Below are 13,039 nucleotides of genomic sequence, written 5' to 3' on the forward strand. Positions count from 1 at the left end.
GGTTCGAATTTAGGCATGGTTACTTCTTGGACAGCAAAAGCAAAAGTATTACATACAGGATATTAAAAAAAAAATGAAAGTGCAGAATCATAAACAAAACACTAACTAAAGATAAAAAAAATAATAATAAAAAGCTAAGTAAACAGGCTTCAATGTTTCACATGTGTGTGTATGGCGGGGAAGGGGGAAGGGCAATGCGGCAAGTGTGTATGTCCTAAATATGGTACTCTACACTTTTCCTCTGCATCACCCTGTCCTGATCCCTCCCAGTATGTTATTCTCCACATCAAAGAAAACCCTTTGCACAGGCAGATCCGTTTCAGCCCTCAGGCCCAGAGACCATAAGACCCTTCTCATAAATTCTAATTCAAACGTTCTTAGTTATCAGGAGGAGGAAGTTTCCAATTGCTTTCTCACGTGTGGGAAAATATGTACGTTACTGAGAGGACCTTTTGTTTTGGGCTTTAATGGGGCAATTTGTGAAGGACAGAGCAGGTCTACTCTACACAGTGTGTACAGACAGTAAGCAGGCTTTAGACTCCCAAGGAACAAACCTTCATGAATCATTAGCCGCACCAAACCACAGGGTCCCATAAATCACCTGTAAAAAGATATTTTACGCCAATAAGTTTTATAACACTGTGGCTGAGCATAGAGGTTCCTACAGTAGGTCTGAAGTGGCACTTCTTTAGGACGGGGTCCGTTTTAAAGCAGGAAAGGTGGACGACTGTACTAAAAACATGGCTATTTATTTTCTTTTTTTTTATATACCTGACCAACATATGTATCATTAAAAAAAGCAATATGCAGAATGCTTAGCTTTTATTTTAAAGAACAGTTTGATAGTTTAACCTTAACAAAGTGTCTGTGGCATCGTAACAAGATCAAATATTTATTTTCCTGGTGGTAATTCCTTTACTGTTACCTGAATAGCACAAAAGGACATTAACCACTTAGGGGTCTATTCAATAAGAGTCGGATCCATTCCGACATGCAGTTGTCGGAATGGACCTGACAACCCCTATTCAAAAGAGCAGCCAAATCCGACTGTCGGATTTGGCCGCTCCCGGTGTCTTGTCCTGCCACTGCTGTCAGCGGCTGCGAGGTGCGCTGACCTCAGCGGCGTGGGGAGCTTTCAGTGGCGCCGGGGGAGGAGGAGGAAGGGGAGCTGCTGTCAGTGGCTGCCGTGGGAGGGATGTCTGCGGCGGTGGGGGCAGCAGCTAGAGAGCAGCGGAGGAGGATGAGACGGAGAGGAGATGGGGGGGTGGGGGACCAGCGGCTGCAGCAGCGGAGGCTCACGGCGGCGTCCACCCGGCTCCAGCAAGCAGGACCTCGCTTGCTGGAGCCGGGTGGATGCTGCCACTGGGTTCCTGCTCTATCCGCTGACACCCCATCCCCCCCTCCTTCCGTCTCCTGCTCTCAGTTTACCTTTTTTTAAAGTCGGATTGAGATTGTTGGAAACGGGGCTAAAACCTGTCGGGTTTGGCCCGCTTCCGACACGCGGAAGCCGCCGATCAGCGTGCATTCCGACAAGTCGGGTTTTCCGACATGTCGGAATAAACGGGGCCCTACTGAATAGGTTGGAACCCCTTCCGACCTAAAACTGTCGGAAGCTGCTGTCTTTCTGACAAGACGGCAGCTTCAAACAGTTATTGAATATACCCCTTAGCTGGCATGGTCAGATCTCATGCGACTGCGCCGTCCCACCCTGTCCCCCCGTTTTTAATGAGGAGATCCGTTCTGCAGATGTGCATAATATAATGTTTAAATATTTAAAAAAATATTTTTTAAACTTTATTAAATAAAATACATTTAAAAAAAACAATGTTATTAACAGTTTTGAAGGGAATAAATAGTCAGTTAAGTGGTTAATGGGTAAATCCGTATGAACCTTAAATTTATTAACAGTCATTACTACAGCACGCACATATTACACTGAATATTTTGGTTATTGACATCAGTCCCTGGCAGGGGCGCATTAAAAGAGGAGGGGGCCTGTGTGTAGTCTCTATAAGGACCCCCTCCTCTCTAGCCTGCAGCGGTGCGTGTAAGTGCTAGCAGACTGTAGCACCGTGCTAGAGTCTACTGGGAGAGGTGCAGGTCTCCGGGAAAATGGTGCAGTGGCCATTTTCCCTGTGATTTCTCTACTGTGCATGCGCAAAATGCCGGGAAAAGGGCTGCCACACTGTTTCCCCAGTGATTTTGCAGTGCTGCCAATGTGGGACTTGGGAGAAATACAGAAAAAAAGGGTGCAATGTGTGTGGTGTGGGCCCCTTGAGCCCCCCACACACTGTCCCATTATAGATACGCCATTGGTCCCTGGGGAGCTTACACCAGGGACGTAGGGTGAGCTAAATGGCTCAGGAGGCACTGGCTAACCCCAGAGCCAGATTTACATGCAATATATAAGCCAAAGGGTACATCTGGGCATTATACACAGGTGCACCAGTATAAACTCCTGGAAATTTGGTGAGTTTTGATCAGAGATGAATGGAAAAGATAAGCAGGCGAGGCACTGCCTCACCTGCGATAGACTTTTTACTCCAGAGTTTTGGCTATAAAAATTATTAGAATAATGCAAAGAAGATATTTCAAACAAATTATTAGTATTTTTCATATACTTTATTCAGTCAAAACTCTGGTTTAAACGTAAGTATGACAGGAAAAGCTCTGCCTCACCCCACCGCACGTCACTGGCTTACACTCTACATTCCCTATCACATGGACATAGAAACACTAGAGCTAATTTTTCGTCAGAAGCCAATTACCTACCAGTATGTTTTTGGAGTGTGGTTGGAAACCCACACAAACACAGGAAGACCATACAAACTCCACACAGTTAGGTCCTTGGTGGAAATAGAACCCCAGATCTCACTGCTGTAATACTAACTACTTCACCAACCCTGCTGCATGTTGTTTTGGTTATAATTATACATGATAAATAAAGGAAAGTCACACTTACCTGTGCTTTCACAATGGCCCTGCAATTCCTGTAATTAGTAGATCCCCCTGCTGCTGAGGGTAGGCTTTAATGATTGTTTCTCTGCCACAAAGACACTAGTGGTATTGGGCACAGTGTATTTGTGTCCTTTTATTGTTTTATGTGCTAATAATATACCAAGCAAAAATAACAAAAAATGTGCGTTTAAATAATTAGGCATTTTTGCAGATGGATGCGCTGTTTCATGTGTGACTGCTCAAACATTGTCACTGCCCCCATTGTACCAGGATCACACACTAACGTCAGCACCACCTCTTTCCCACTGAAAATCCGGAGCGTGACAGGATGTACACAGACCTTTTTCTAAACACCTACTTGTCATTTTTGATAATTATCCATCCTTTACACCTTCTCAGGGACAGAAGCTGAGTGACATTTAGCTAATTACCTGCAATCACTGGATGAAGAGAGAAAGAGATATAGAGATTTGTGGTCTGCTGGTTCTAAAAGGGTCTTTCATTTCAGAGATAAGTTAAGGTTCCCCTACCGTTGAGAGATATAAGATTCTTCACTTTCCAAGTAACGTTTTCCTATTGGAAGAAATAGGCGCAATCACTATTTGCATTAAAATGAGTATTTCCTCTGTCATTGACAAGTAGTGTAGCAGTTTCTTTTTCCAAAAGGTATACAAGGCAAAATGTTTCACTGTATATGCAAATGTTACTTATAAATTGGAGACATCTATAATTTTCAATATAATTCAACATTTATTTGTATACAGTCTCCTTCTACCTAGGAGTTACATCGGAGCTGCAATAGTTTTATTGCAACATGGAAATGTTTTCTGCTCTGTGTAGTGTGTTTTCTTTTACGAAGACTTTTTCCCCCCTCACATTTAGCATTCAAAGTACCAAACCGTGGGGGTAATTCCAAGTTGATCGCAGCAGGATTTTTGATAGCAATTGGGCAAAACCATGTGCCCTGCAGGGGAGGCAGATATAACATGTGCAGAGAAAGTTAGATTTGGGTGTGGTGTGTTCAATCTGCAATCTAATTTGCAGTGTAAAAATAAAGCAGCCAGTATTTACCCTGCACAGAAATAAAATAACCCACCCAAATCTAACTCTATCTGCACATGTTATATCTGTCCCCCCTGCAGTGCACATGGTTTTGCCCAATTGCTATCAAAAATCCTGCTGCGATCAACTTGGAATTACCCCCCGTGTCTCTGATTAACAATGGGACTAATTCAGAGATGTACATAGACCATAATTGCTACTCTCCCGAATTGGCTGGGAGACTCCCGAAAACCGGGTGATGCTCCCGCCCCCATCACCAGACCCCCCACCCCCACCCGAGGCGCGTCATCGTAGCCACACCCCCACTGTACAATGCCGGTAATGTCGCATGTCCTGTTGCTGTGCAGGTTTACATACTATGACGTACACCTGATGTTTACACACCTTCGATGTTTTCAGATCTGCGCATGCGATGTTGCTCGCAGTGTTCCAAAGGTCGCAGCATGATTGATATCCGACGGACATGCAATTAATCTCGGCAGCTTTTAACTCAAGACTCCTACTGCAGCTCTTGAACATTTTCTCACCACTGCTGTATGCAAAGATGTAGCGGTGGTGCAATTAGTGTCCACCTCTAAATGAGACCCATTGTTCATGAAACGTATATATATTGCGCCAGCTTAAGCCGTAGCGCTTTACAGATGTGTCCAAATGCAGTAATACAGCGAAATCGGTAGTAACAAACAGACAAAGCGGTTAGAGGGCTTTCACGCTACTTAAAAGGATACTGTTAAAACCAAGAAGACATACAAATCTATTTCTGCCACGGAGCCACTAGACCTGATTAATCTATGGCACGATGGGGCAGATGTATGAAGCCTGGAGAAGGGATTAAGCAGTGATAAGTGCAAGGTGATAACGCACCAGCCAATCGTTACGGATTTGAAAATTGACTTAGGAGCTGATTGGCTGGTTTGTTATAACCTTGCGCTTATCACCGCTTTATCACGTCTTTATCTCTTCTCCAGGTTAATACGTCTACCCCAGGGGCGGATCCAGGAAAAAATGACAGGGGGGGCACCATGACTTGGGGGGTACTTTGTGCGCCAAAGGCAAGCATGCTCCTGGGAAAGTGGGTGTGGCCCCACAATAATAAGCATGGCTTCAAAGAGAATGCTGTATCCATGAAGGGTGTAGTATGGTATGCCGGCGGCCGGGCTCCCGGCGACCAGCATACCGGCGCCGGGAGCCCGACCGCCAGCATACCAACAGTGTGGTGAGCGCAAATGAGCCCCTTGCGGGCTCACTGCGCTCGCCACGCTGCGGGCTCGGTGGCGTGCTACACACGCCATGCTATTTATTCTCCCTCCAGGGGGGTCGTGGACCCCCAAGAGGGAAAAAAAGTGTCGGTATGCTGGCTGTCAGGATTCCGGCGCTGGTATACTGTGCGCCGGGATCCCGACAGCCGGCAAACTGAAGCCCACCCATCCATGAGCTAGTGGGTGACAGGAATGGTTGACAGAGAGAAACAGTGGGTGACATGGAAAAGGTGACAAGAAGAGGCAGAGGGTGATAGGGAGAGGCAGAGTGTTACGGAGAGAGGGTGATGCTTTGGAAAGGAAGAGGGTAACAGGAGAGAGAGGCGGATGTCGAGACAGTAATGCAGGGGAAAGGCAGTGTATGAAAGGAGAGGGTGACAGGGAGAGGAAGTGGATGATGATTCGGAGAAGGTGATGGCAGTGGGAGACGGAGAGGGTGACAGGGAGAGGTATTGGGTGACAGGAAGATGGTGACAGGGAGAGGCAATGGATGAAAGAGGCAGTGACATGGTGGGAAGGGGTGGCACTATGTTGTAGAAGGGGGTACACTGGGCTTAATAAGGGAGGGAATACCCAGGGTTGGTAGGGTGGGAGACATTGGGATGGTAGGGGTGTCAGTGAGATGGTGGGGGATGCTAGGCAAGATGGGAAGGGGGCAGGGGGATCCTGGTGACTGAACTGGCTGGTAGGTTCTAGGTGGGGGGCAATTACATCAATGAGCACAGTGGGCTGGTGGGGGGCACACAGAGAATTACCCCTACACACTGATATACCACCTCTGTACCCCCACACTACACTGTTGATTGCCCCCTGCCATGGGAACTGTTCACTGGTACTGGCCTTGAGATGAGTGGATGGAAGGTACCAGGGGTAGGACGGGGAGCGGACCTTTTACCTGAGGTCAATTATGGAGATCTGGGTGCAGGCAGTGATGAGCAGGATGCTGGCCGCAATCACAGTCTTGAGTCAGATGGCGGGAGGAGCTGGAGACCTGGCTGCTGGTGGGTGCGCTGTCCCTCGTTGGCGGCGCCGGTGGCCGCTGTCCCGGACCGTAGTTGCGCTGCTGTGTGCGGCAGGGTAACGGGTGGGCTGCTGGTCACACTGGTGCTGTGCGGTGCCGGTGTTGTCCCTCAGCGGCGGCGGCGGGCTGAAGCTTGGACCTTCCTCCTCCTGCTCGGCTCCTCTGACAGAAACGTGACATGCACTGACTGACTGCATGTCACGTTTCTCCAGGGAGCCAATCCTGGACCAGCAGCAGCCTCATGTCGGGTGGGTGCACGCGCTGCACGCATTAAAAAAAAAAGCAAAAATCTACTAAAAATGACAGGGGGGGCACGTGCCTTGGTGCCCCCCCCCTCCCCCTAAATCCGCCACTGGTCTGCCCCATAGTCGTAAAGTGCAACGGAATTTGCTGCGCTATATAAGAAACTGTTAATAAATAAATAATACTACGTTACTTTCGCCTGGGAAGAGATGGCTATATGTTGTGGGTATAAAGTCTGAAGGCAGCAGAACGATTGCAGAGGGACGCCGCTTGCGCCACCGTACAATGCTGCCTCACATGTCGGTGTAACTTAATATCTTGCCGGACTGTTATATTGGTTCACCGAGATCACAGTCTACAAACAATGTTTCTGCTTCTTTAGAAAACAGCTGCCAGGAGCCTGGAGTTAAGGGGCCGGTGTTTATGTTGAAAACGAAGCAGCTTGCCCTAGACATAATGGAGCATGACATTAGGAAGATGAAAGGCAGCAACCTTAGAAAAACACAGGCCACCACCATTGACATTGGGACCACCTCTCCCCAGCCACCGCTTCCCACAGTCCTGCATTCACAAATACCTTCTCACTTCAGGAAAGAAAAAAAAATGTGAATGGAGGATTGGAGTTTATCTGGCCTGACCTCTCCCCCTTCCCTGACCTCCCTTTCATGTCCAATCTCTTCACAAAAGCCTTGGCATGTAAGGTCCCTGAAGTCCTTTGTCTGTCGTCCTCCTCATTATTTCTTTTAATGACAGATAGGGCACTGGCCGGGAAATTCCTCCAGCTAACGCAATATGAAGGTGGGGGAGGGCCTGTTATTAACCCCAGCGAAATACACCCTGATGGTGGCCGTAATCCACAGCTACTACAGTTAAGGGTCAATACCTATAAATGACACAGCAGTGACAACCTACAAATTAGCTGCTTAGGAAGTAAGGTTCCTCGAACGGTCTAGCTTTATATCGGTGCATTTGCAGCTGTGAATTTGTACGCAGCGGCTGTGGAAAAATATGCTAATGACGCAGTCACCGGCAGCAATATAGAGAGGCTGCTTGCGTACAAAGACGCAACCATCGGACGCACATCAGGCAAACCGGCTGAGTAGCGATTATGCCGCAGGAAGTAAGACGCCGGAGTCATTTGCAGTGACAAGCAGTAACACGCTCCCAAACGGTCGTGACACGCATATTTTTGCCACCGCTCCTTCACTACCTCCTCCAAACGCTCCCTGACTATAAATCACTTTTCAAATAAATCCTGTCTGTGACCGCCATCACAGGAGCATCGCGGCATATGTGCAGTGGCAAAAAATGACTCCACTGCATACATCGATATTGCGCCTATCTCTGAATCAGGTTCTAAGCTATCAGGGCTATAGACGATAGCAATGAATGAAGATTATTGCACATTTCCTTTTCATAGTATCCATATCTGGCAAGTTGCTGCTAGGGTGGCATGATGACAGTGACTGCACAGCACATCCTCTTCTACCAGAGAAGAAACAGGACTGCCAAATATAACTTTACTATGCTTGGGGCAGTTAGCTGGATTGACCCTTTGGCTATGAGTCCAGGCTATGCCTTTCCAGGTCCATGGCAGAGGCTTTTGCTGCATCCACCCTGTGTGCACAGAGAAAAGAAAAAATGCAGGTGCACACTCTAAATACTGCTAGTCAGAATTATAATAAACTGCAATATAACAGAGTCAATTTGAGGTGCTTACCATAATTTTGTCTAAAATATGGACCAACATCCGCTACTGGAGAATCTCATTTGGTGGGTCCCTAACACTAAGGTTCAAGTCCAGGGCAAGGGGCCCCCAGATGAGGTTATCTGGTTGCGGTTGGTGGGCCCATATGTTTGGCTAAAATTATGCTAAGCACCTCAAATTTACTCTATGCAGAGTTTATTATAATTATTCTAATTAGCAGTGTTTAGCATTTACAGTGTTCATCTGCATTTTTTTGTGTGGAAATACAAGTCCTAGCATGGTAGCACCTCTCATGTTTAGAATTCAGGTTTGCAGTCCAAATCATCCCCCCCCCCCCCCATCCCATATATTCCATCTTTTGTACCCATGTATTTCCGGGATGGCAGCGGTCAGAATACCAACTGCTGCAACCCGATGTTGAGAATTCCGACAGGGGCAAGGTAAGTACACTTAACTTTCCCCAATGCCCACCCTAACCCTCCCTTTCATCAGCTTAAACCTAACCCTCCTGTCCCCTCCCCCCAGGCCTTACCCTAACCCTCCCCAGGGAGTGCCTAAACATAATCTCCCCTCGCTCAGCCTAAACCATACTCCCCTTTCCCCTCAGCAGCCTAACCCTAACCCTCCTTGGGGGTGCCTAAACATAACCTCCCCCCTCGCAGCCTTAACCTAACTCCCCCTTCTCCCAGCCTAACTCTAACCCTCCCCCCACAGCCTAAACCTAACCTCCCCATCCCCCATGGCTTACCTCTCCGGCGGCCGGGCAAACAGTAGTAGTTTGGGATCTTGGTGGTCGGGATTCCGGCACCTGGATTGTGGTCCTAGTCGGGTTGCCGGCATTCCGAGCAGTGTTGGGATTCCGGCGTCGGTATTTCGACTGCCGGGATCTTGACCGCTGGGATCCTGTATTTCCACTCAGTTAAACTTGCAACACAGTACTCTCTTTCAGACATTCATTTTACGGCGTAACTAGAGGCTTGGAGACCCTGGCAAACTCTCAAGGTTGGCCTCCTATTTGTTTTCTATAAACCCTTAGTTCTACATGTGCAGTTGCAGTTGCATACCTCCCAACTGTCCCGATTCGTACACTGTCCCGCTGTCCCTCCCGTGGGTCGCAGTGACTCGCGGGCGGGGGGGGACGACAGTTGGGGGAACCAGTGATCACCGCTGCTCTGCTCTGCAAAGCAGACGGAGATCACTGAATAGATGCCGCTGGCACGCCGCCAAAATATACAAAAAAGGAGGATGTAGCGCAATGCCCCGCCCTTCTCCCCGGGCTCCACCCATTTAATGAGGCCCCATCCCCTTTCCGGCCACGGGCGCGCCATGTCCTGCACTGAGGAGAACAGAAGTTGGGAGGTATGCAGTTGTGTAGATACCAACGGAGCCAACCAGGCAGAAAAGGAGGGTCAGAGACACTCCCGGGGGACAGACACACCAACGGGCAGTCACAGGGGTACAGGAAGGGACACCAATCTCCACAGACGGACTCTAAAGACAGAGGAGCCTCCTCAAGTAAGTGGCAGATAGCGAGGGGGAGTGTCAGGCGGGCCCAGTGTCAGGCGGGCCCAGCAGGCAGCAGCATCGGGAGTCAGGAAATCCAGGCCATGGCTTATGGCCTATCCAGATGCAGGAGCTTAAGGGGTCCCTTCACCTTGTGGGCCCCTGGACGCATCTACTCTTGCATCTGCTGGATGGGTGGTGATCTAACTACAGCCAGGTACAGTGAGGACGTGTTCATGTCATTTTAAATAGGTGCAGGTCAACGCGAATATGCTGATAGGCCTGTCAGAGCTGCATTGCTTGTGCCAGGTGTCATACATTTCTTGCGTGTATGACCCGATTGTGTGTATGCATATGTGGGTGTATGTATATATATGGGACATAAACATGGTACGTATTTTTACAGGTGTATGTTGCATCAGGCCCAGTATATACACTTGCAGTGGCGCACGCAGGGGGGTTTTCGAGTACCTGGAAAGTGGAAACCCCCCTGATAAGCTGAGTTTTCAATTTTGCCATGTCAGCAAAAGGCGCAATTGCGATCTCGGAGCTGCAGCAGCAACAGACAGCTATGAAGCTCTCTGCTTACAGAATGTCCTGGGGATCTGCGCATGCTCAGCCACAGCAGCTCCCTCCATCCACTCACACTGCAGCCCTTCTGCTCCCAGCGCCTGGCAGATCATGTACAGTAAGTTTGAACTTTGAAGTCTGTGTTTATTTGTATATATGCATGTATGTATGTATGTGTGCGCGCTTGTGTGTGTACAGTATGTATGTATGTATGTATGTATGTGTGCTGGTGTATATATGTGTGTGTTTGTGTATGTATATATGAATATGTGCTATATATCTATGTATATATGTAAATATATATATATATACAGGTTGAGTATTCCATATCCAAATATTCCGAAATACGGAATATTCCGAAATACAGACTTTTTTGATTGAGACTGAGATAGTGAAACCTTTGTTTTCTGACGGCTCAATGTACACAAACTTTGTTTAATACACAAAGGTATTAATAATATTGTATTAAATGACCTTCAGGCTGTGTATATAAGGTGTATATGAAACATAAATGAATTGTGTGAATGTAGACACACTTTGTTTAATGCACAAAGTTATAAAAAAATATTGGCTAAAATGACCTTCAGGCTGTGTGTATAAGGTGTATATGTAACATAAATGTATTCTGTGCTTAGACTTAGGTCCCATCACCATGATATCTCATTATGGTATGCAATTATTCCAAAATACGGAAAAATCCCATATCCAAAATACCTCTGGTCCCAAGCATTTTGGATAAGGGATACTCAACCTGTATATATATATATATATATATATATATATGTATATATATAAAACACATATATATATATATATATATAAAAATATAAATATTATATATACTATATATATATATATATATATAGAGTCCAGAACCAGGAACCAGCACTTCCAATCAATGCAAAACAAAGGTTATAATATCCACACAATCCACAAATTTTCCTTAAAAACAGATGCAAAATATCAGAAACATGATGCTGCATAATAGGAGTAAGACAAAAAAAGTGCAAATGCCTGCATAGGGTGGCCAATGATATAGTTACATGTCTCCAGCGTGTCATATTCAGGTTGACAGCCGTTTCGGTGCCATCACAACACCTTCATCATGGCGGTGATCTATATATATAGACAGCACACATTCTTATATACATACACACCCACGGAAGCCCCCCTCGCTAAATCCTGCGTTTGCCCCTGTACAGCAATAGCCTCTGACAATTAAGAATCATAATAGCAGCATATCTCTGCAATTTTCTCAGGAAGTTTTGCCTACCCTTGTTCTTGAATGTAAGCTCTTCTCTCTCACTGGTCTCCACATAATTATGTCATCTGTGGGTTATGGCCCTCATTCCGAGTTGTTCGCTCGTTCTTTTTCATCGCATCGCAGCGATTTTCCGCAAACTACGCATGCGCAATGTTCGCACTGCAACTGCTCCAAGTAAATTTGCTAAGAAGTTTGGTATTTTACTCACGGCATTACGAGGTTTTTTCTTCGTTCTGGTGATCGTAGTGTGATTGACAGGAAGTGGGTGTTTCTGGGCGGAAACTGGCCGTTTTATGGGAGTGTGTGAAAAAACGCTGCCGTTTCTGGAAAAAACGCGGGAGTGGCTGGAGAAACGGGGGAGTGTCTGGGCGAACGCTGGGTGTGTTTGTGACGTCAAACCAGGAACGAAACTGACTGAACTGATCGCAGTGGCAGAGTAAGTGTAACACCTAAATAGTGTTCAAGGGAACCGTGAGAATCGGTGTATTGACGATAATGATAAGATTACCTTCACACGGGGTTCACCTCTGGAGGAATTCTTGAACTTCTTCTTTTGACGGCAATGGATGAATTATACAAAATAAACTTTCTCGTACTTGCAGTAATCCAGTAATAAATTTATTAAAACAACTGTAAAGTAATTTTAGCAAGGTTTTCCACTTTTTACTGCAGTCTGAACTTACTAACATTTATTACCCTGTTCTAGAATATTTCTTCACTTTCTTCGGAAGTAAGTATCTATATTAGCATATGAAGAATGTATTTGAGCTTACCACCTAGCCCCAAACTATACATATGACATACAGTTTCTTTTTATTATAAACAGTCTACATTGACTCATAACTCATAACTATTACGTATAGGGCAACAATATTTATAACAGAACATTCACGAGACACCTCCCAGAACATATAATTAGCTAAACTCTGTTCCTTGTGAAAGAGATGTACCTGACAGTCAAAGCTAGCGTTCTTTTCCGACTAAAAGTAATGAATTATAATTAAATTGTAATTCCTAAGTTTGATTCCTGTATGCGTTCTGTATACTATTCTGAAGAAGTAGTATCTGCACTATTTAAACTCTTGAATGTTGCAAACCCGGGTTTGTTAGTGCAATGATGATTCCGGTCCTGGACTATCCTCTGCAAGGCTGGGAGATGAACTAATGTAGCTATTTACTGTTTCAAAGTAATATGCTCTATATTGCTGGATGAGGTGATGTTAACGTAAGTAGCCTGTAGACACTGCTGAATCCTCTCAATATCCTACTATCGCAGAATGAAACCAACGTCTCAAGGCTCTGTCAGCTGGTATTATAGTGTAAATCTTCCAAGCTGAATATTATTATTCTGATGCTGGGGACCTGTATTTAAGTTAATGAGGGTATCTTCATGCCGCTCGGCCAATTCACAAATACTCTCTCTCTCTCTCTGTGGCGGAGTTAATGGATAG

Source organism: Pseudophryne corroboree, chromosome 11, assembly GCF_028390025.1.
Source record: "Pseudophryne corroboree isolate aPseCor3 chromosome 11, aPseCor3.hap2, whole genome shotgun sequence".
NCBI classification, from domain to species: domain Eukaryota; kingdom Metazoa; phylum Chordata; class Amphibia; order Anura; family Myobatrachidae; genus Pseudophryne; species Pseudophryne corroboree.